The sequence below is a fragment of the Gymnoscopelus braueri genome, assembly GCF_963280865.1.
Source record: "Gymnoscopelus braueri genome assembly, chromosome: 10".
Classification (NCBI taxonomy): domain Eukaryota; kingdom Metazoa; phylum Chordata; class Actinopteri; order Myctophiformes; family Myctophidae; genus Gymnoscopelus; species Gymnoscopelus braueri.
This window is the reverse complement of record NC_137611.1, coordinates 3,850,205-3,875,291: the sequence shown is the minus strand read 5'-3', so window position 1 is coordinate 3,875,291 and position 25,087 is coordinate 3,850,205. Positions and strand designations below refer to the sequence as shown.

Sequence of the window (25,087 nt, the reverse complement as noted above, 5' to 3'; positions counted from 1 at the left end):
ATATTGCAGCATTGGTACGTTTACTTAACCCATTAAGACCTGGAACTGTGTCATTTTTAGATTTGAGCTAAAAAGCATTATTTTACACTTAGGCTATTCAAAGATAGCAGATATACAAGCTCATAGCGCGGCACTCGTGCCGCGCTACGAGCTTGTAGATCTGCTATTTTTGAAAAATCGTGAAAATGTGTGCAAATCTTTGAATATATATATTTTTAAAGCGAACATTTTTAACTCAAATTGTTGCTTCTGGGGGTCCCTGGAACAAAATATTTTGATGGGGGTCCGCGGCCAAATACATATCATTTTGGGGGTCCTTGACATGAAAAAGATTGAACACCACTGATATAGAAACATTCGTTTTTCAGAATACTGTTGAGATTTAGGAGACATGTAGTATCGGCTTCAGGTCTCAATGGGTTAAGTAAAGAATTTGAGTACTTTTTCCACCACTGTGAATAATCATATTCCCAATTCAGTCTCCGTGCATCAGAGTGATATCATTTTTCACCGCAACATGAACATGTATGTATTCTGCTGCAATGAACGCTTACATTTGTCATCGTATTGTGTGGTTGGTTCCAATACAGTGCGTTGTGAGTTACTAATACTGTAGCAACAGCGTAATGTGGTTTCTGTTTACTACATGCGATGGGCAAAATTAATCCATTGAGACCGGGAGAGCATCTGTGTCATTTTTAGATTTCTTTGGGCTATTAAAGAACAATAGCAGATAAACAGTACATAGCTCATTTCAGCTTTCTGAAAAACCTATGTTGCTATAATATCAGTGGTGCTCAAACGTTTTCATGTCAAGGACCTCCAAAATCATATGTATTTGGCCACGGACCCCCATCTGAAAATATTTTTGTTCGAGGGACCCCCCCCCCCACCCTATTTCTTGAATAGCCCAAAGTACAAAACAACGTTTTTTTAACCGGGGGAAACACAGATGCGTTTCCCCCGGTTTTAATGGGTTAATAATATTTGGAATACTTTAGAACAATAAAACAAAAACCCTGAGGTCATCTCGACTTTGACCCCCGTCGTCATGCTATTGATGTTGATTCCTACTCAAAAGAACTGGCAAGAGAACGGAGTTGAATATTGAAACGTTATTTTTGTTTAGCCCATTAAGACCAGGGAACGCATCTACGCATCTGTGTCGTTTTAGATTTACTTGGCTATTGACTTGGCTATACAAGCTCATAGCGCGGAACCGAGTGCCGCACTATGAGCTTGTAGATCTGCAATTTTTTTTTTAAATCGTGAAAATGTGTGCAAATCTTTGAATATATATATATTTTTAAAGTGATTTTTTTTTACTGAAATCTTTGCTTCTGGGGGATTCTACACATGTCTTCTAAATCTTATCAGTTTTTTTGAAAAAAAACCTTATGTTATATAATATCAGTGGCTCTCAAACTATTTCATGTCAGGGACCCACCAAAATGATATGTATATGGCCGCGGACCCCCATCTCAAAATATGTTGTTCCAGGGACCCCCCAGAAGCAAAGATTTGAGTTACAAATGTTCGCTTTAAAAAATAAATATATTCAAAGATTTGCACACATTTTCACATTTTTTTTAGAAAAATTAGCAGATCTACAAGCTCATAGCGCGGCACTCGGTGCCGCGCTATGAGCTTGTACATCTGCTATTTTTTTTACATAATTTTTATCCCACGATTATGTAACCCTTTTTTTCACCCAGTACCAATTGCCCAAGCATGTAATCCTGGGCGCTACTCTCCCTCTACCAGCCTGGGGAGAGCCCCAAACTGAGCTCATGCTTTTAGGACCAAATGAATCTTAAAAAAATGACAGAGATGCGTTCCCGGTCTTAGTGGGTTATCAGGTGCAAGCAGAGTGCTTCTGACAGGCCGGTGGACCAGCATGAGTCTGCATTTCATGGCTGGAAGCGAAAGCCAACCAGGGGTTTATCCTAAGATAACATTGCTCAGGCTTTATTAAAAAAAAGGGCCCAAAACAATATAAATGTGTTCTTTCATGTGAGTTAACGTTCACTCACTGAATCCCTGAGCCTGGTTTGAAGGTCTTATTGGGTGAAATGGAATCAAATCTAGGGGCCAAGGTTTCTCTGTTATTACATTGTGTGTGTATTACAGGTATACAGTACTGGTTTTGTTTTGTTCTCTGGTCTCCTCAGACATTGCAGCAGCAATAATAATAATAATGATGGTAATAATATATTGTGTTGTTATTTAATTGCATACAACAAGGACATAACAACACCAACACACACACACACACACACACACACACACACACACACACACACACACACACACACACACACACACACACACACACACACACACACACACACACACACACACACACACACACACACACACACACACACAAAGAGATAAAGAATAGCAGCGGTATCGAGCCAGTATGTCCGTTGGTTCTCTGAAGCAGTGGTTCTCAACCAGTGGTCCGGGGATCACCAGTGGTCCTTGAGGGAGTTCCAGGGGGTCCCCAGCTAAATGATGGATAGGAACCAAATGGACCCTTATGGGTCTGTAACTCTGAGAGTGTACAAATGGAACCAAATGGACCCTAACAGGTCCATTTGGTTCCATTTGTACACTCTCAGAGTTAAATTAACATTGATTTTACAATATAAATTGGGGTCCCAGAGATAGAAATGTCATTAAATGGGGGTCCGTAGCCCTAATGCATGTCAAACTGGGGGTCCTTGAAATTAAAATTGTTGAGAATCACTGCTCTAAAGCTTAAAATGCTTAAAGTGCTTAAAATGCTTGAAGGTGTTGTGTGCAAGGTTCTTATTCCTAAATTATTAGTTAAGGGTCTTTCTGTGCCATCTTGGGGGGGGGGGGGGGTCCCCAGTTCAAAAATGATTATTTTGGGGGGTCCCCAGTTCAAAAATGATTATTTTGGGAGGTCCCCAATTCAAATATGATTATTTTGGGGGGTCCCCAGTTCAAATATGATTATTTTGGGGGGTCCCCAATTCAAATATGATTATTTTGGGAGGGTCCCCAGTTCAAATATGATTATTTTGGGGGGTCCCCAGTTCAAATATGATTATTTTGGGGGGTCCCCAGTTCAAACATGATTATTTTGGGGGGTCCCCAATTCAAATATGATTATTTTGGGATGGTCCCCAGTTCAGATATGATTATTTTGGGGGGTCCCCAGTTCAAATATGATTATTTTGGGGGGTCACCAGTTCAAATATGATTATTTTGGGGGGTCCCCAGTTCAAATATGATTATTTTGGGGGGTCACCAGTTCAAATATGATTATTTTGGGGGGTCCCCAGTTCAAATATGATTATTTTGGGAGGGTCCCCAGTTCAAATATGATTATTTTGGGGGGTCCCCAGTTCAAATATGATTATTTTGGGGGGTCCCCAGTTCAAATATGATTATTTTGGGGGGTCCCCAATTCAAATATGATTATTTTGGGATGGTCCCCAGTTCAGATATGATTATTTTGGGGGGTCCCCAGTTCAAATATGATTATTTTGGGGGGTCACCAGTTCAAATATGATTATTTTGGGGGGTCCCCAGTTCAAATATGATTATTTTGGGGGGTCCCCAGTTCAAATATGATTATTTTGGGGGGTCACCAGTTCAAATATGATTATTTTGGGGGGTCCCCAGTTCAAATATGATTATTTTGGGGGGTCACCAGTTCAAATATGATTATTTTGGGAGGTCCCCAATTCAAATATGATTATTTTGGGGGGTCCCCAGTTCAAATATGATTATTTTGGGAGGGTCCCCAGTTCAAATATGATTATTTTGGGGGGTCCCCAGTTCAAATATGATTATTTTGGGGGGTCCCCAGTTCAAATATGATTATTTTGGGAGGTCCCCAGTTCAAATATGATTATTTTGGGAGGGTTCCCAGTTCAAATATGATTATTTTGGGGGGTCCCCAGTTCAAATATGATTATTTTGGGAGGTCCCCAGTTCAAATATGATTATTTTGGGGGGTCCCCAGTTCAAATATGATTATTTTGGGGGGTCCCCAGTTCAAATATGATTATTTTGGGGGTTCACAGCCTCTAAAAAGGCTGAGAACCACTAGGCATAAGGTGTCAACATTCCCTTAAAAAAATAATGTATTTGAACATTATGGAAATATCTGTGTAGTGTTTAGCGTTGGCCGCCATACAGAACCACAAATAAATGAGAAGCACTCTGAGTGCATGTGTTATTCCTCGAGGTTCTCCCTGCTGCTTCCACACTAAGCTAAAGCTGTTCTAAAAATGATTTAATGCTTTTGGTTCCGAAGTGAACAGTTCGCAATATGGTTGCTATCGTCAGAAGCCTCACTTAACCCTTTAAGGCCGGGAAGGGAACGCATGTGTGTAATTTTAAGATTTATTTGGCTATTCAAAAATAGCAGATCTACAAGCTCATAGCGCGGCACCGAGTGCCGCGCTATGAGCTTGTAGATCTGCTATTTTTTTTGAAAACTCGTGAAAATGTGTGCAAATACTTTTATAATATGTTTTTAACTCAAATCTTTGCTTCTGGGGATTTTACAAATGTCGTCTAAATCCTAAAGTACTATTTTCCTAAAGTTTTTATTACATTTTTTTTTTTTTACTTATGTTGCTATATTATCAATGGTTTTCAAACTTTTTTCATGTCAAGGACCCCCAAAATACTATGTATTTGACCGAGGACCCCCTCCCATCTAAAAATATTTTGTTCCAGGGACCCCCAGTAGCAAAGATTTGAGTTAAAAATGTATATAAAAGATTTGCACACATTTTCAGGATTTTTCTAAAAATAGCAGATCTACAAGCTCATAGCGCGGCACTCGGTGCCGCGCTATGAGCTTGTAGATCTGCTATTTTTGAATAGCCAAAGATATCATAAAATGACGCACATGCGTTCCCTTCCCGGCCTTAATTAAGGGTTAACAAGAACAAGCGACTCCACAACATAAAGCAGAGAGCCAGGGGTTCATTTTGTTGGTTTCGGGCAGAAAACGTTGTATATTCATATTAGTTTTATTATTATTTTTCTATGGATTAGTCACCCCATGGAGTCTTGAATTCATGGATATTCTTTAGTTTTTGTCGCTTTCCTAAACCAATAATGTGATGACCAGCGGACCGGTAGGAGACACAAAGGAGACTCTTTGTGTCTCCTACCGGAACCGCCATCAAATTATTGTCTTAGGAATGCGACCAAAACAAAAACATGCCGCGCTATGAGCTTGTAGATCTACTATTTTTTTTTAATCTATAGAATTGTTTTGCAAATCATAGAATGTATATACATTTTCTTAAAACGAACATTTATAACTCAAATCTTTGCTTCTGGGGGGTCCCTGAAACAAAACAAAAATGTGATGGGGGTCCGCGGCCAAATGTATATCATTTCTGGGGTCCTTGACATGAAAAAGTTCGAGAACCACTGATATTATAGCAACATAGATTTTTCAGAAAACTGTTAGGAATTGAGTTTTTATTTTTTATAATGGTCCTCAGGTCCGTCTGGTTTTATGGAAGCAGCACCGCAGGCCCGTTATCCAAACCCAACGCCTCAGGGCTCTGTACCGGTGTCTGTTCTGTTTTCGCTCTACAGTACATGAGATATTTTCGCTGTTTTGCGACGTGTTGTAAGCATGTAGATCTGCTATTGTCTGGTGTAGGATATCCAGCAGAACAACGGATGCTTGCGGGGTTATAAAAGCAGAAACAACAGTAAATAAACAACGTGTCCGTCTGTCTGTAAACGCTTGGCAACATACAGCCACGCTGCAAAAAGTTATGCAGAAATATAGAATTTTTTTCTTTCTTTCTTTTTTCTCCTCAACCGCAATCCTTAACCCATTAAGACCAGGAACGCATCTGTCATTTTAGGTTTTAAGCACTTTAACCATTAGCTTATACTTTGGCTATTCAAAAACAGCAGAAATACAAGCTCATGGTGCGGCACTAGCTTGTAGATCTGCTATTTTTGAAAAAACATAAACATTTGTGCAAATCTTTTGAATACATATATATATGTTTTTAAAGCAATTTTTTTTTAACTAAACTTTTGCTTCTGGGGGGATTCTACAAATGTCTTCTAAATCCAGTCTTCTAAACAGTTCTTTGAAAAATCGGTGGTTCTCAAACTTTTTAATGTCAAGGACCACCCAAAATGATATGTATTTGGCCGTGGACCCCCCTATCTCAAAATATGTTGTTCCAGGGACCCCCTCCCCCCCCCCCCCCCCAGAAGCAACAATTTGAGTTAAAAATGTTTGCTTAATAAAAAATAAAAAATAAAATATATATATTTAATGATTTGCACATATTTTCACGATAAAAAAAAAAAATAGCAGATCTACAAGCTCATAGCGCAGCACTCGGTGCCGCGCTATGAGCTTGTAGATCTGCTATTTTTTCAATAGCCAAAGTATAAAACAATGGTTAACCAAAGTGGTGACACAGATGCGTTCCCGGTCTGAAGGGGTTAAAGGTGAGGTGCCAGGACAGGACAGTGAAAACAGAGCATCCAACTTTACGGGGAAAAAGCATCTCAAGTGACTCTTCCACTGATCTCTGGAAGAAGACGCAAATACAACCCTGAAGAAAAGAAAAAAGAAAAGGTAAAAAATAGCAAATATCTGCCCTTTACTTTCTCCGAAGAGTCATGAGAACCAGATGTTGGAGTCCCCCCCCCCCCCCACACACACACACACACATGCTTTTCAACATCACAATCTGGAAAACATCCTGAAATCCATGTTGTTTACACACATGCACGCACACACGCCCACACACATACACCCCAGTGGTGGAAAAAGTATACTCAAATGTTTTACTTAGGTAAAAGTATCAATATTGACATGTACAAATACTCTGTTACAAGTAAAAGTCCGTAACTCAACATTTACTTACTCAAAATGTTTTACTAAAGTACAAAAGTATTGGTATCAAAATATACTTAAAAGTACCAGATGTAGAAAGCACCCATTGCGCAGAATGTCCTGTTTCACAAGTATAAAAAATCTCACAATGTGTTGCATCGCGACGCATTGTGAGCTTGTAGATCGGCTATTTTCAAATGGCCGAAATGTATACAGGGTTTGTTATAATAATCAAAAACAAAAAAGTAACTAAAGTTTTGTAGTAAAAGTACAATATTTGCCTCTGAGATGTAGTGGAGTAGAAGTAAATATTAGTAAATATACCTAGTTACTTTACACCACTGACACACACACACACACACACACACACACACACACACACACACACACACACACACACACACACACACACACACACACACACACACACACACACACACACACACACACACACACACACACACACACACACACACAGAAAAACAAAAACAAAGGGGGAGAGAAGAGAAGGAGTGCGTGCATGTGTCAGACAGACACCAGCTTGTCCCTGCTCTCCATGCTGAGTGTGATTATGTAATGTCAGATAAGTGTGTGTAGATATTGTGACTGCGTTGTGGCCGCTGATCGCTCCGCTGGGCAGCGAGCTAGACGGCGTCTGGAAGCTGACATGAAGAGCTCTGTTTATGTGTTAACCCATTTAGACCCGGGAGAACGCATCTGTGTCATTTTTTAAGATTTCTTTGGTCCTAAAAAGCATGAGCTCAGTTTGGGGCTCTTCCCAGGCTGGCAGAGGGAGAGTAGCGCCCAGGATTACATGCTTAGGCAATTGGCACTGGGTGAAAAAAGGGTTACATAATCGTGGGATAAAAATTGTATTTAAAAAATAGCAGATATACAAGCTCATAGCGCGGCACCGAGTGCCGCGCTATGAGCTTGTAGATCTGCTATTTTTTTTTGAAGTCGTGAAAATGTGTGCAAATCTTTTGTCAAATGTCTTCAGTTTTCTGAAAAAAACTATTGCTGATATATCAGTGGTGCTCAAACCTTTTCTTGTCAAGGACCACCCAAAATGATTGTTGTGTTTTTTGCCGCCGATCCCCATCAAATCGTGTTGTTCCAGGGACCCCCCAGAAGCAAAGATTTGAGTTAAAAATGTCGTTTCACAAAATGTATTCAACACAATTAATGTTCAAGATTTTTCAATAATAGCAGATCTACAAGCTCGTAGCTAAATAAAGTATATTTTGATATTTTGAATATACCAATACTTTAGTACTTTTACTCAAGCACATTTTTTAAATCCAGATTTTGTAGATCTGCTATTATTGAATAGCCCCAAAGTATAAAATAATGATTACAAGCTATAGACATCAAAGAATTTCACAGTAAATGCCTTCCCGGTCTTAAGGGGTTAAGCGCTCCTCGTAACGAGCCTCAGGCACACGAGGTGACATCATCGTGTGCGAGCCCCATGCCGTATCGCCCGCCGTCCGCCGGTCGGAAGAACTCGTATGTCCCAAAAACGGTTCAACTTTTCAGGATGTGGAAAATATGAACCGATGTGTTCACATCAGATCCAAAGCCAGGTCGTTATTATCGAGTCAGAAGCTCACATGTCAGACACATGTAAACCCACTTTAAACTGTCATTTTGTTTTTTATAAAATAGCCAAAGAATAGCAGATCTACAAGCCCAAAACGATCACGATTGCGTTGTGAGCTTGTACATCAGCTGTTTTTTTTTGTGCTACTTTTGTTGCGAGACTATTGTAGGACGAAGTAGGCCATTTATTTATTTAAAAAACAAACTATTTTTTTATTTTCATAAGTGTAACGCCCGGGATCTCCCTCGTGGAAAGGCAACATCTTAACCACTTAGCCAAAGGGAATTCCCCATAGCTCGGGGGAGATATTAAGACTTTCACGGCATCAGGCTGAGGTTGTGAGCCACTCTGTAGTGATGTGTCGTTCATGATCGATTCGTTCAAGACAACCAGTTCATTTGCCGCGAACGTGAACGAGCTCGTTCACTTTCTGAAACGGTTACGTTCACTCACACGCAACGTAAAATAAAAACGCTCCCGCGATGGTGTTTTACACACATTATAAAACACATATGAACCATTTTAGCCCATTTCATACCAAGGCTATTTGAAAATAGCAGATCTACAAGCTCACGACGTGTTGTGAGCTTGTAGATTGGCTATTTTCAAATATGTTAGCACTTTTACTCTTGGTACTTTTTTTTTAAACTTTTTTTTAAACTTTTTAAACTTTTTTTTATGTTTTATCCCGCGATTTTTGTAACCCATTTTTTTCACCCGGTGCCAATTTCCTAAGTGATCCTGGGCGCTACACCAGCCCTACACCAGCACTACACCAGTCCCCCACAGTAGGGAGGCCAGGGCCGAGCTCATGCTTCCTTCAGGCATGAGAGCCAACTGACCTTCTTGTCACCTGACAGGGGGGAGTTTCCCTGGTTGGACGTAGCGCGTGGAAGGAACACGTTATTCCAACCAGTTCCCTTCCCCTCCATCAGGCGCCCCGGCTGTCATGGGGGAGGCGGTATAGCGACCAGGATTACTACATGTTTTTGTGAGGGTATTAACTACCCTAGGAGACACGGGGAGAACATGCAAACTCCACACAGAGTAGGCCCTTTCGCCAACCCCACCTAGGGTATGGGCGCTGATGACGCGGAGGAGAAGACACGCCCCCAGCGCCCACAGCGTCCCCGGCGGGAATCGAACCCAGGACCTTCTAGCTGTGAGGCGACAGCGCTACCGACTGCGCCACCGTGCCTCCTACTTTTGGTACTTTAAGTATATTTTGTGGCCAATACTTTTGTACTTTTACTCGAGTAAATTTTGAACGCTAGAAAATAGCGCCACTGAACGAGAACGAATCATTGCCGCGAACGCGAACGAAATCGTTCGTTCACTGAAATGAACCTTTTTTTCCCACCAACCACTAGCACTCTGCTACATTATGGAGATACCAGGTTTCTGCCCGACGACAGCAGCAAGAATGTGCACACACACACTCACACACACACACTCACACTCACACACACACACAGATGTGTAGGAGCTTAGTGAATGGGGGAAGCACCGGGCTGGACCCAGACTCTCTGTGAAAACAAACAGCCGCTCGCTGGCCGTTAGCGGGACAATGATGTCACCTCCTCCTTCTTTGATCAGCCAATAACGGCAGGGTTTAGTCAGGGGTCAGTGGGACATGGAATCCAATCAATAAACACATTACTCACCTCTCTCCTCCTACGTGCACGCACAGCTACGTAGCTTAGCTACATTTTGCTGTAGTTTGCGGTAGTTGAGCTACAGCTACATTCATATTTGTGTACCTCGTCAAGTAGTTAAGCTACTTTTTGGGGTCATTTTCTGTGGCTTAGCTACTCAATGTACAAGCTACAAAGTTGGGCAATAACATGAAATGAATATTATTATTTTTGATTTGCCATTGGTTAATGTGTTCTTGTACCAGAACCTCCCTTTTTCTTCCATTCTGATTGCTTTGAGGGCGTGTCAGCACATGACAAGCCAACAGCTGCCTCTAAGTGGCCCCTGATTGGCCCTGGTATATCACTGGAAGGCTTCACAGGGCGCAGAAGGCAGTGTGAAACACAACAAGTTAAGAACATAATGGCTTGAGCCCTTTCCATATCCTCGCTTCTTTCAACCTCTACTTCAGAGGTCTTCAACAGGGGGCCCGGGACACCTAGGGGGTCCTCAAAGTTACTACAGGGGGTCCGCCAAATCTTTGTGTGATATATTGTTTTTACATTAACCACTTGAACCCTATAGCATCCCTTTTCTGAGGAGAGCTTTAGCCAAAAATAGACGATCTACAAGCTCACAACGCCTCGCGCTGCGAGGCGTTGTGAGCTTGTAGATCTGCTATTTTTGGCAAAGAGGTTTGGTGTAGAGGGAAAAAAGAGCAGACCATGTAAAAAAAAAAATAGATGACACACAATTTTATACATAGAGGGGGGTCCCTGCTTCATCTCTCTCTCAGCTAGGGGGTCCTTGACCTGAAAACGTTGAAGACCCCTACTTCAAATAAATGTCATCATCATTTGACGGAAGGATACTGGAGAGGTAATTCAATCTTTTATCCAATTTAGCCGTTGTGCCAATTCCCTCATGTATAAATACTGTAGTGCCGTCCCTAACACTGGCAACACTTCTGTTGGTGGTGTGGAGGGTGTAGACCACTGGTTCTCAAACCTTTTCAGGCCGTGGACCCCCAAAATAATCATATTTGAACTGGGGACCCTTGAAATAAACATAAATGTATGATCCAGAAAAGGTTGCGAACCATTGCTCTGAATAACGGAGGCCATTCCTGACTACAATGTTCCTGACTACAATGTGCGCACGAGGTCTCTCATGCACCGCCATAACGTGATCCGTTGACGACCCCCCCCATGTTAGTTTTCATCCATTGACGCATTTCCCCTTTGGTGAAAAGCCCCAGCAGCGTTGGACGGCTGCACGTGCTACACAAACAAGCCAACGGCGGTCGATTTAGTTCCGACGTGCTCCCGTCCAAATTATAAACCAATTCCTCTCCCCTCTCTAAAGGTATAATGGAAGGTAATGATCTACCAAGTTGTACCGCTGTGACGCACATGGCCGCGTGCCGCGGCGCACGTTTCAGGCATGTGGAAAAGAAAGCACATGCAGATTGGAGAGTGCATGCGCCTCTCCTTCCCCTGTAGCAGTGTTGCCATGTTCGCTTATTATAAGCGACTTTGGGCTTGTTTTTCCTCGCTTGTAAATATTTTGTAGTTGCTTAGTTGGGCTCGTTTCCCAAATGTTATTTAAACCATGTGGTTCTCAATCATACTCAAGGAGGACCCTCAAATTAATATATAGGTTAATTGTCCACGTGAGCCCCGTCTGAACACATGTTGTGTCAGGAGGGACCACTGGACCAGATTTGTGTTGTTAAAATCTTTCTCTTTTCTTCCCCCAAGATTGTTTTGAAAATAGCAGACCTACAAGCTCACAACCACGTCGCATCGTAGCGCTTGTAGATCGGCTATTTTCAAATAGTCGATGTGCATATATACCGTATAGGTTTAAAGTGCGCATGTGGCCTATATTAGTCGCTTCTTTTGTGGGCTTGTTTTCATTGGTTGCTTATTTCTCTCGCAATATCTGGCAACGGTGCGGCCCGTAGTCTCTTCCTCTTCCTCCTCCTCCTCCTCCTCCTCCTCTTCAACAATTAGGCCTTTATCTCCTCTAGTCTGTTGTTCTTGGGTAGATAAAACAACAAATCCTTTCCATGTGGGCCAATTATGGCGGTGGGTCTGGTAATGGTTGTGAGCGACTCGGAGGTCGAAGTGCCAAGAAGCAACGGCCAGTGTTTGGTAGACAAGCTGTTGTTGTTGTTGTTGCCCCCCTCCTTCTACCCCCCTCCCCCTCCCACCCTTTTCGCCTTTCGCTCAGCGGAAAGGTAGACCGCCAAATGCAGATGTTATGCGTTAAGCAATTTTGGCTGCCGCGTTGTTTGTGTGTAAGTGCACACGTGTTTGCTCGCGCATGTGTGTGTGTGTGTGTGTGTTGGCTGCTGCCAATTAGCATGCCAATTAGCATAGTTACAGGGAAGCTGTCCGTTTTAACTGAAGTGGTCAAAGTCCTTTAGGAGCTGTGATGGATTAGAGCAGAGCGGTTCTCAAACGTTTTCACGTCGAGGACCCCCAAACTGACATGGATTTGGCCGCCAAAGCCCCCCATCTGAAACGGTTTTGTGCCAGAGACCCCAGAAGAGGAAATTATGTGTTAAAAAAAATAAAACAATTCTAAATTATTCTAAATTCATAAAAAAGAATAGCAGTTTGTAGATCGGCTATTTTTTTTGAATAGTATAAGTATAAGATAGGGTTAAAGCAGCACTATATGTAACTTTTTAACACCTATTATTATGTCCCACAACATTATAAAGTTACATGTTTAAGCATTAACAATCATCCTTCCATAAATGTATTTATATACCCAAGGGGGTCCCTGCTAAAGGGGCTTGACTGTGTTACTATGTATAGATTCAGGGGGTCCCTGCTAGGGGCTTGACTGTATTACTATGTATAGACTCAGGGGGTCCCTGCTAGGGGCTTGACTGTATTACTATGTATAGACTCAGGGGGTCCCTGCTAGGGGCTTGACTGTATTACTATGTATAAACTCAGGGGGTCCCTGCTAGGGGCTTGACTGTATTACTATGTATAGACCCAGGGGGGTCCCTGCTAGGGGCTTGCCTGTATTACTATGTATAGACCCAGGGGGTCCCTGATAGGGGCTTGACTGTATTACTATGTATAGACCCAGGGGGTCCCTGCTAGGGGCTTGACTGTATTACTATGTATAGACCCAGGGGGTGACTGTATTACTATGTATAGACCCAGGGGGGTCCCTGCTAGGGGCTAGACTGTATTACTATGTATAGACTCAGGGGGTCCTTGATAGGGGCTTGACTGTATTACTATGTATAGGGGGAGGCAATGAGTTTCATCCTGGCATTTGCCAAGGCGCCATGGCAGAACTGTGACTGGCCAATCACAGTGTGTCCTCACGCTGTGCACATGCTTGCAAAGACTCTTGGGTAATGAAGTCTAAGACATTGGCTGCCATGTTATTTGTGTCCAAAGTGGCCACTGATAATAATACCCTTAACTAAACTACATACTGTACTGCTACTTTAATGTGGTTAACCTGATTTTGATGCTATATTTCGGGGAGAGTTCAAGGACCATCTCTCTCTCTCTCTCTCTCTCTCTCGCTCTCTCTCTCTCTCTCTCTCTCTCTCTCTCTCATCTCTAACGGTCTTTAAAGGGATTGTAGATAAGTTCAGAGATTAAAAAAAGAAAAAAACTGTTGTCAGACACCGCCCCTCAACCCCCCCCCCCTCCCCCCCTCCACATCAGCGGTTTGTTTCCCAGATCACCAGGGGGTGACGCATGGGGGACTTCTAAACGGGCCATGCCGAAAATAGGTTGCTTTATTCGGATACATACGTGTCACCGCCCGCCCCGGCCGGTTCTCTGAATTTTTATTTTTAAATAGGCTCTGTCCTGATTAATTGACCACATATATGAAGTTAAACAACTACATTCTATCCAAACGATATCTTAAAAGTAAATTCCGTGCCTCAGAAAAGACGTTTGAGAGCGTTTTAAAACCGAAAGTATGAAGTAAAAACTGCCCACAGAAAACAATGGCGGCTCGTTCCATTTTTGTCGGCTGCACTCGGTTCCATTCGGTTTCACTCGAACAGTTCACACGGACACGGACGTGCACATGCGCGTCCGTACATTTACGTCCCGGACAAACATAAAATGTAGGGAAAATACGGATTTCAGAAAGAGGACTGTGTTTCAATGCAGGAAAACACCCCAGCATCATTATATAGTGGCTGATAGAGGGGGGAAACTGCAAAATATATATATATATATAAATATTTTTAAAATGTAATCTTAATGTTGCCTAGAATCCCTTTAAAGCACCTGTTATCTGCATCAACGAGCTGGAGAGAACCAGCAGCACAATGTGGCTTTAAGTGGCCACACGCACACAAGCCGTGTCCCAGAGAGAGAGAGAGAGAGAGAGAGAGAGAGAGAGAGAGAGACAGAGACAGAGACAGAGACAGAGACAGAGAGAGAGGTAGGACTCTATAGCTCTGAGGAAGTTGTCATTCAGCTGGCGAGGTTGTTTGCCCTGGGCATTCTTACAGTATGATTGGTTGGAAAAAATCACCGGTTGCCAGGAAGACTCCAGTGATTTGTGGGACGTCTCACCTTCTGATGTTGTGCCTGTTGTTGTCAGGCCCACATCGCTTAGTGATGTGTGTGTGTGTGTGTGTGTGTGTGTGTGTGTGTGTGTGTGTGTGTGTGTGTGTGTGTGTGTGTGTGTGTGCGTGCGTGCGTGCGTGGGTGCGTGTGCGTATGTGTATGTGTACTGTATGTGTGTGTGTGTGCGCACGCTTGTGTGTTAGTACTTTTACTCCACTACAATTATTTGAAAACTTTAGTTACTAACTTTGTAGATTTTGTTTATTATTACAAAACACACATTAACCACTTCAGCCCATGTATATACATTTTGGCAATTTGAAAATAGCAGATCTACAAGCTCAAAATTGTGAGCTTGTAGATCTGCTATTTTCAAAAGATTTGTATCAATTTTATCCATGTGAAAACTTGTGAAATGGGACATTCTGCATAATGAGTACTTTCTACTTTTGGTATTTTAAGTACATTTTGATACCAATACCAATTTACTCAAGTCAATGTTGAATTCCCAACTTTTACTTGTAACAGAGTATTCCTACATTGCAGTATTGATACTTTTACTTAAGTAAAAAAAAGAGAGTACACATGCACGCACTGTGCGTGCACGTGTCACTAGTAGATAGATGTGTAAAGAGTATTTTTGGATGTCAGACGGGCCATCTTTCAGTGGAGGGAGAACTCCGTGATATAGCCCCTCTATATCAGAGCCCCTCTATATCAGAGCCCCTCTATATCAGAGCCCCGCTATATCAGAGCCCCGCTATATCAGAGCCCCTCTATATCAGAGCCCCTCTATATCAGAGCCCCTCTATATCAGAGCCCCTCTATATCAGAGCCCCGCTATATCAGAGCCCCTCTATATCAGAGCCCCGCTATATCAGAGCCCCTCTATATCAGAGCCCCGCTATATCAGAGCCCCTCTATATCAGAGCCCCTCTATATCAGAGCCCCTCTATATCAGAGCCCCGCTATATCAGAGCCCCTCTATATCAGAGCCCCTCTATATCAGAGCCCCGCTATATCAGAGCCCCTCTATATCAGAGCCCCTCTATATCAGAGCCCCTCTATATCAGAGCCCCGCTATATCAGAGCCCCTCTATATCAGAGCCCCGCTATATCAGTGCTTCTCCAACTTTTTCATGTCAAGGACCCCCCAAAATGATGTATTTGGCCACGGACTGGATCTCCATTTAAAACAAATTGTTCCAGGGACCCCCACAAACAAAGATTTGAGTTAAGATTTTTCATTTTAATATTTATATATATATATATCAAATATATATACATATTTTTTTTTCCAAAGATTTACATACATTTCCAAGATTTTCCAAAAATAGCAGATCTACAAGCTCATAGCGCAGCCAGTGATCTACAAGCTCATAGCGCAGCCAGTGTCATAGCCCGGCACTCGTGCCGGGCTATGAACTTGTAGATCTGCAATTTTTGAATAGCCAAAGTATAAAATAATGGTTAAAGTAAAAAAATATTGTGGTGCCATATTAACAACTTATGAGAGAGAGAGAGAGAGAGAGAGAGAGAGAGAGAGAGAGAGAGAGAGAGATGGAACAGACATCAGAGTCTGTCTCCCCGCAGTTTAGTCTGACGATGCTATCTCCCCGTCTCCTCGTCCATCACTTTTTCACAATCCCACATTTGGACGCGATTTTAGACAACATTGTTGGGTTCGTTTTTGGGTTCGTTTTTTTGTTCTCTCTCTCTCTCTGCGTGTTTGAAGGCAATAGTTGGAAACAGGACTTTGGAGAGAGGCAATAAACACACACACACGCACACGCACACGCACGCACGCACCAAAAAAAATGATGAAACATAACAGACTCTCATAGCCAGTGGGGAAAGCGGATGAAAGCGGTAGATCTGGATGAAGGGAAAATAAATAATGAATTCAAACGGCGAAAGCCCCGAGTTCCAGCGCATGTTCTATCACATGAGATCAGATAGCAACATCTGTCTTAAAGAGTTTTTATTATGAAATAATAATACATGTGCTTTTATGAACATCGTCCCGGGCCTCCTTTTTGGAGTCAGAGTAACCGTGTTAAGCCATGAAGGCCGGGGGAACGCATCTGTGTCATTTTGACACGATTTTTTTTTGGCAATTCAAAAATAGCAGATCTACAAGCTCGTAGTTTTTTTTGAAAGAAATCGTGAACATTGTTGCAAATCTTTGAATATTGTAATTTAAACCAAACATTTTTTTAACTCAAATTTTTGCTTCTTGGGGTCCTTGGAACAAAATATTTTGAGATGGGGTTCCGCGGCCAAATACATTTTTTTTTTGGGGGGGGGGGAGAAGCAGAAATTAGAGTTGCAAATGTTCGCTTTAAAGAAAATATATATATATTCAAAGATTTGCACAACATTTCACAAAAAAAAAAAATTGCAGATCTACAAGCTCATAGATCTTGTTCTATGAGCTTGAACATGAACAGGCACTCGGTGCCGCGGTATGAGCTTGTAGATCTGCTATCTAAAAAAAATAAAATCTAAGAATGACACAGATGCGCTACTGGTCTGAATGGGTTAACCCATTGAAACCGGGAACATTTTATCCATTTGTTATACTATTCAAGAATAGCAGATATACAAGCTCATAGCTTGTATATCTGCTATTTTTGAAAAATCGCTAACATTTTTGAAAATCTTTTAATATATATATATTATAAAGTGAACATTTGTAACTCAAATCTTTGCTTATGGAAAGGTCCCTGGAACAACATAACAAATGTTCACTTTAAAAACATTTTCATGATTTTTCAAAAACAACAGATCTACAAGCTCATAGCGCGGCACTCGGTGCCGCGCTATGAGCTTGTAGATCTGCTGTTTATTTTTATTTTTATAGCCCAAATAAATCCAAAAATGCCAGAGATGCGTTCCTGGTCTTAAAGGGATAATACGTGCAGACAGTGGGGGGGTGCTGAGAGACAGATGATGATCCATCAGAATATCTTGCCCTTAATAAATGGTCTGCCAGCTGGAAACACATTCATTTGGAGGCTGTCGTCGGGTAGAAAGCTTGTAAGTAAGTCCATAGAGATACAAGCCTGTGCTCCATTGGATCCAGTAGTAGTTATTTACTCATAAAGCCGTTGTTAATACTTTTTGTTGGATAAATATTTTTCTAAACCCACATACACACTTTAACAACTTTAAAACATTTTTTTTGATTCAAAAGTAGCTACTTTTGTCGTCTTGTGTGACGTCGTAGTATGACGAAGTAGGACACTAATTGACGGGGGGAAAGAAAAATGGAAACATTGAAATATAGGGAGATTTCTGCCCGAAAACAGTGGTGAAAAAAGTACTAAAATGTTTTACCTCAGTAAAAGTATCAATACTGCAATATAGAAATACTCTGTTACAAGTAAAAGTCCAAGTACTTGAGTAAAAGAACAAAAAGATGAAAATGTACTTAAAGTGCCAAAAGTAAAAGTACTCATCATGCAGAATGTCCCATATGTATAAACATATTTTTTTAAATAGCAGATCTACAAGCTCACAATGCGTCGCATCGCGACACATTGTGAGCTTGTAGATCGTCTATTTACAAAATGGTCAAAATATATACGGTAGGGCTGAAGTGGTTAATGTATGTTTTGTAATAATAATCACAATCTACAAAGTAACTAAAGATAGGTAACATATTCCATGTGATCAATATGACTTTATTACAGAGTTAAAACAATCAATAAGCACCTAGAGAATCATCAGAGGCCATGCTGAGTGGATATATCACAATCCATTCATCAAAACCGCTTCATTTATGTCACAGAATTGGCATTCCAGGTAAATTGGAAGTGGAGCGCTTGTTTTTAGGTGCGGGGCTGTGAGGCAGCAACAACAAGATAGCAACCAGGAAAAGCAAGCACCGGCCTCAGTGGCGCACTTTGATAATAATTGGATTCCCCATCCACTACCGCTAAGAGTCTGGGTTTGACTCCCGCTTGGGATATTACTTTTTCAAACAACCGCGGACTACTTTTTTTCGCCGATACATTTTTAGACCATGACGGAGGCGCACCGACTCAGCAGACCTTGAGGCCGTGGAGTCTCGCCCGAGCGCCTCCAGGCGCAAGTGCCCGCGACGACCGGCCGATGGTCTGCTAGTCGACTAAAGTGCCGTCCGAGTTATGTACCAATAGGCAAAGAATCGTAAATGATGTTGTGGGGACTGCGTTTGCCCCAACTGCCACTCACTGCACTAACATAGCCCGCCAGCACCGCCCCCTTGTGCTTCAACTGCATGGAATAAGGCTGTTCGCGGGTGTGTGTGTGTGTGTGTGTGTGTGTGTGTGTGTGTGTGTGTGTGTGTGTGTGTGTGTGTGTGTGTGTGTGTGTGTGTGTGTGTGCTCGTTTGTGCGCGTGTGCATGCGTGCGTGTGTGGTGTGGGACTCATGTCTGGCTTGCATTGCCCTCTAGCGTTGATTCTACAGAATTGCGGTGAAAACAAGCGCTTCTTTTCCAATTTACCTGGAATGCCAATTTACCTGTGACATATACACTAAAACTTAATGACAGAATCATCGCTGACACCACTTCACTCCCTGTTGAGGCCACGTTATTCCCTCTTAACCCGTTAAGACCGGGAACGCATCTGTGTGTCATTTTAAGATTTATTTGGCTATTCAAAAATAGCAGATCTACAAGCTCATAGCGTGGCACTCGGTGGAGGGATGGAGAGGAGGAGAGGATGGTGGAATGCCAAATAAAGAACTCGACCACATTCGTTCATCTGAGACTCATTGTGCAAACTGACAGGAGACTGACATCAGAATCTCTCTCTCTCTCTCTCTCTCTCTCTCTCTCTCTCTCTCTCTCTCTCTCTCTCTCTCTCTCTCTCTCTCTCTCTCTCTCTCTCTCTCTCTCTCTCTCTCTCTCTCTCTCTCTCTCTCTCTCTCTCTCTCTCTCTCTCTCTCTCTCTCTGGTCTACAAAAACAAACCCAGAAGAAGAGAATAGGACACACACACACACACTAACACGCACGCACACACGCATGACTTAACACATATAGCACCAAAATCAGTTGAACCACTTCATATATACATAGGCTATTTGAAAATAGCAGATCCACAAGCTCACAACGCCTCGCGATGTGAGCTTGTGGATGTGAACCTGTGTGTTTTTTTGGGGGTGGGGATCTCTGGCACAACATATTTTCAGATGGGGTCCACGGACACATACATATTAATTTGGAGGTTGTCCTTGACAACATGCTTTAGAAACATGCCCACAAAACCGCAAAACCACCACTATTTACAAGTGACTTCACAGAAAAAAACAAAGTCACTTATAATAAGCAGACTTGGCAACACCCGTGTCCTCAAACTCTACAGAGTCTGAGCTTCTTTAACCAGAGAGCGTTGAGTTCCTCCTGTGTGGACAGCAGCGGTGGAAAGTAACTGAGTACATCTTCTTTAAGTACTGTACTCAAGTGCAATTTTGAGGTATTTGTACTTCACCTGAGTAAATATCGCACTTTTACTCCACTACAATTATTTGAAAACTTTAGTTGATAGTTACTTTTCAGATGTAAGTTATGATATTATGAAACATACATTAACCACTTTGGCCCTATTTTATACATAGGCTGTTTGAACATAGCCGATCTACAAGCTCGTGAGCTTGTAGATCTGCTATTTTCAAACATTTTAGTACTTTTACTTTTGGCACTTTAAGGTCCTATTTGGTCCAATTATTAGAAAACTTTAGTTGATAGTTACTTTTCAGATATAACTTATGATATTATGAAACATACATTAACCACTTTGGCCCTATTTTATACATAGCTGATCTACAAGCTCGTGAGCTTGTAGATCTGCTATTTTCAAACATTTTAGCACTTTTACTTTTGGTACTTTAAGTACATTTTGATGCTAATACTTTTGTACTTTTCTCATATTTTTTATTCCGGACTTTTACTTGTAACAGAGTACTTCTACATTGCAGTATTGATACTTTTACTTGGAGTACTTTTTCCACCACTGTGTGGACAGCATAAAAAGTGGTACACAGTGTCTTTTCATTTTTTTTCTCCTCTCTCTCTCTTTGCCAACATCAACATGCACCAGCAGACGGTCCTGTTCTGTTCATTGTCTGTAGCCTGTGTGTCACTGTGGTCAGAAACGTTCTGCCCTTCGGTCCCTAAGCAGTGTCCAAAACAACATGGCTTGAATCCTATTATTGTGGAAAGTGGACAGAATAATAAGAGTATTATTTTACTAGAAAGCCGTATTTAAAACGCTGACATTTCTGATACCATGTTCCCCCGAGGTGGAAACAAATAAATAACATTTTTAGAATGTTTTATTTTTGTCGGGTCAAATGCAAAAACAATGTGAAGTGAACCACATAAAAGCAGAAGCAATATCATTCAACACACAGTGTCCGTTCTTTGTGCACAGCTGTGTTCTCCCTTCTTCTTTTTCTCACTCCATATGGAATATGTATTTCAGGGAAAAGCCAATTTGAAGTGAACCGCATAAAAAAAAGTGAACCAAATATCATTTAACCCATTAAGACCGGGAACGCATCTGTGTCATTTTTTTGATTTCTTTGGGCTATTCAAAACATAGCAGATCTACAAGCTCATAGCGCGGCACTCGGTGCCGCGCTATGAGCTTGTAGATCTGCTATGTTTTGAAAAATCGTGAAAATTTGTGAAAAACTTTAAATATAGACCTATATATATGTATATATTTTTTAAAGCAAACTTTTGTAACTCAAATCTTTGCTTCTGGGGGATTCTACAAATGTCTTCTAAATCCTAACAGTTTTTTCTTTTTTTTTTTTTACTTATGTTGCTATAATATAGTGGTTCTCAAACTTTTTTCTTGTGAAGGACCACCCAAAATGATATGTATTTGACCATGGACCCCCCCCCCCCCCCAACTCAAAATATGTTGTTCAAGGGACCCCCCAGAAGCAAAGATTTGAGTTAAAAATGATCGCTTTGAAAAAATATATATATTCAAAGATTTGCACACATTTTCATGATTAATAAAAAAAAATGAGATGCTTTGCACTTTGAGCTTGTAGATCTGCTATTTTTTTAATAGCCAAAGTATAACATTATAGTTATAAAGTGGTTACACAGATGCTTTCCCCGGTCTAAATGGCTTAACATAGCGTTCATTCTTTGTGTGTACTGTGTATTTTATATTTTTTTTATATGATGGAATATGTATTTCAGGAAAGCGGCGTGTCTGTGTCTGCAGAAGGTTGTTTACGACGCTAACCCGGAACAGAGTGGGAGACATTTAAAGAGTCTGGGAAATGACGTCCGTGTGGAAATGACGTAAACGGCGGAGACATAAACTGTGTAAGTGTATACCTATACGTCACCCCCGTGTTTAGCCTACCGGTTGCGGAGCGTTCTTTGGCCGTGAGCCAGAAACACAAAAAAATCGGGGGCAATATCCCACGAGGGAGCCAAAAAGAGAGGCCCCTGGATTACAGTCAGTGGTGGAAAAAGTACTCACATGTTTTACTTAAGTAAAAGTATCAATACTGCAATGTAGAAATACTCTGTTACAAGAAAAAGGCTGGAATTACTTGAGTAAAAGTACAAAAGTATTGGTATCAAAATATACTTAATGTACAAAAGTAAAAGTACTCATTATGCAGAATGTCAGCATCTCACAAGTTTTCAAAATGTATGAAAAGCTTTTGAAAATAGCCGATCTACAAGCTCACAATGCGTCGCGATGCGACGCATTGTGAGCTTGTAGATCGGCTATTTTTAAATGGCCCGAAATGTATATAGGGCTGAAGTGGGTAATGTATGTTTTGGAATAACATCTAAATCTACTAAAACTATTAACTTAAAGTGTTCAAATAATTGTAGTGGAGTAATTAAAAGTACAATATTTGCCTCTGAGATGTAGTGGCAGTAAAAGCACTAAAAATTGGAAATGCTCCAGTAAAGTGTAAATACCTCAAAATTGTACTTAAAGTACTAGTACTTGAGTACTTAGTTAATTTACACCACTGGAGTTACACATGGTGTGTAAAACGTCTGTCCCGAGCCATGTTGTTCCTGTATGCGTCGCCTCTCTAATATTATAACAACAGAGAGAGGAAGAGGAGGAAGATGTCATGTTGGCCAGACATGGTGAGTGGATGCAAAGCAAAGCAAAGTCAGGGCCGTTTATTTGAACAGCAATGACCTAATCTATGACAGAGGTCGCTGTACAGTTCCCTCTGTGTCCTAGAGATGGCTTTTAAATAATTTAAGAAGTCATGTTTGCTATCCTTTTTTTTTGGGGGGGGGGGGGCTGTGTTTGGGGCAGTGGTGGAAAAAGTACTCAATCTTTCTTTTTTACTGAGGTAAAAGTATCGACACTGCAATGGAGAAATACTCTGTTAGGGCGCGCTCTCACCAAAAGTTGTCCGGCCGCTGTTAAACGCAGGTTGTGCGCGGCCACAGTTTTTTGCAGCCAGCGGATTCTAAAAAAACGCTGTGACGCACCTGTCACTCTCATTCAAGTTGGTCCACTGAGAGCACCATGTTGCTTCCTGAGTCTCGGGACGGTCCGCCTTCGACTCACCCGATTGGACAGAGGGGAAAATCAGCTCCTGCCTCCAGCAGTTTTATGCTTCCAATGGACAAGTCGCGTAGAGCAGATAAACGCAAGGTCTGCGCGACAAGCGGAAAAATCCGCTCCTGCGTGAATCCACGCATTTACATTTACAATGCATTGGTAGATTCTGCCCCAGAGGTAAAATAAAAGTGCGGTGAGAGCGCGCCCTTACAAGTGAAAGTAAGTTATTCAAAATGCACTTGAGTGAAAAGCACAACAGTAGGCCTAGTATTGGCATCAAAATATATTCTTAAAAAGACCAAAAGTAAAAGTAGGCTAGTCAAAATGTTCACAAGTTTTCAAATGTCTACAACGTATACAAATCTTTTGAAAATAGCAGATCTACAAGCTCGCGACGCGTTGTGAGCTTCTAGATCCTCTATTTTCAAATAGCTGAAGGTTTTCAAATAATTGTAGTGGAGTAAAAAGTACAGAAATGTGGAAATACACATAGTAAAAGTGCTTTATGTGTCTCTGACATGTAGTGGAGTAGAAGTAAAAGTATTGAAAATTGGAGGAAAAAGAAAACTCCAGTAAAGTAAAAGTACCTCAACATTGCACTTGAGTACTTAGTTACTTTACAGCACTGTGTTTGGGGACATGATTAATCCTCTCCTAGGTCTAGAAAACAGTGTGTGATGATGTCATATTTATGATGATGTCATACTTAATGATGATGTCATATTTAATGCCGGCGCTCCAGTCACTTGGAGGATGAACTTCCCCCGACTGACCGTTGCCAGATTTTGCAGGATAAATAAGCAACCGGGTCCATACAAAACAAGCCCAAGAAAAGCGACAAAGTGGAGCATGATCACAACACACCAGTGGTGTAGAGTAACTGAGTACATTTACTCAAGTACTGCACTTAAGTACAATTTTGAGGTACTTCCAGATACAGATCTACAAGATCTGTATCTGGAACAGATCTACAAGCTCACATCGCGACGCATTGTGAGCTTGTAGATCTGTTATTTTCAAACCTTTAAGCACTTACACTTTTGGTACATTTTGACAAGAATACTTTTGTACTTTTACTCAAGCAACATTTTGATTTCTGGACTTTTACTTGTAACGGAGTTCTTCTACATTGCAGTATTGATACTTTTACTTAAGTAAAAATATTTGAGTACTTTTTCCACCACTGAGTGTCTCATCCTGCATGCAGAACATAACAACAGAGACCTGTCTAACCTGTCTATTATTATTATTATTATTATGAACCTATTGTAAATGTCTCCTCTCCTGTGCTGATGTGTTTCACATCCACAAGAAATGAACACTGAAAAATGAACTATTGTTAATGGTGACTGCCATCTTGTGGAAATGTATTGAATTACAGCTAAAGTTTCAGACATTAAACATTTTGGCCACATTCAGTCATCATGTGTCCGTACACAGACACATGTGTCCGTGGCAAGACTTGGCCTTGACTCTGGCAAATGTTAGATTTTTTTTTTTTTTTACATAAAATTATAATGTTCTTACTTTGATCATATACTCAATCACTGAACGTCTCCAGGTTTTCCTCAGAATATGTATGACACTGGTTTACCATGACACTATGGCACATTAGGAGTCCATCAGGACAGTGGTTCTATAAAAATATATATATTTTTAAGGACCCCCATAACTCTCAGAGTTACAGATCTGTAAGGGTCCATTTGGTTCCATGTGTACACTCTCAGAGTTACAGACCTGTAAAGGTTTGTGTGTTTCTGGTAAATCATTTTCCACTCATTTTTATATGCATGGCAAAGATAGAATTTTGACCAAAAATGTCCACCATTATGTAGCACATTT

The 25,087-nt window shown here is 41.3% G+C and overlaps 1 protein-coding gene across 1 annotated transcript in view; it reads right to left on the bottom strand.

Moving 5' to 3' along the window:
- Nucleotides 1–25,087, bottom strand: part of astn1 (astrotactin 1) — a gene marked incomplete at both ends in the record, with an annotated part of 727,677 nt that overhangs the window by 39,277 nt on the left and 663,313 nt on the right. The window lies entirely within an intron of this gene.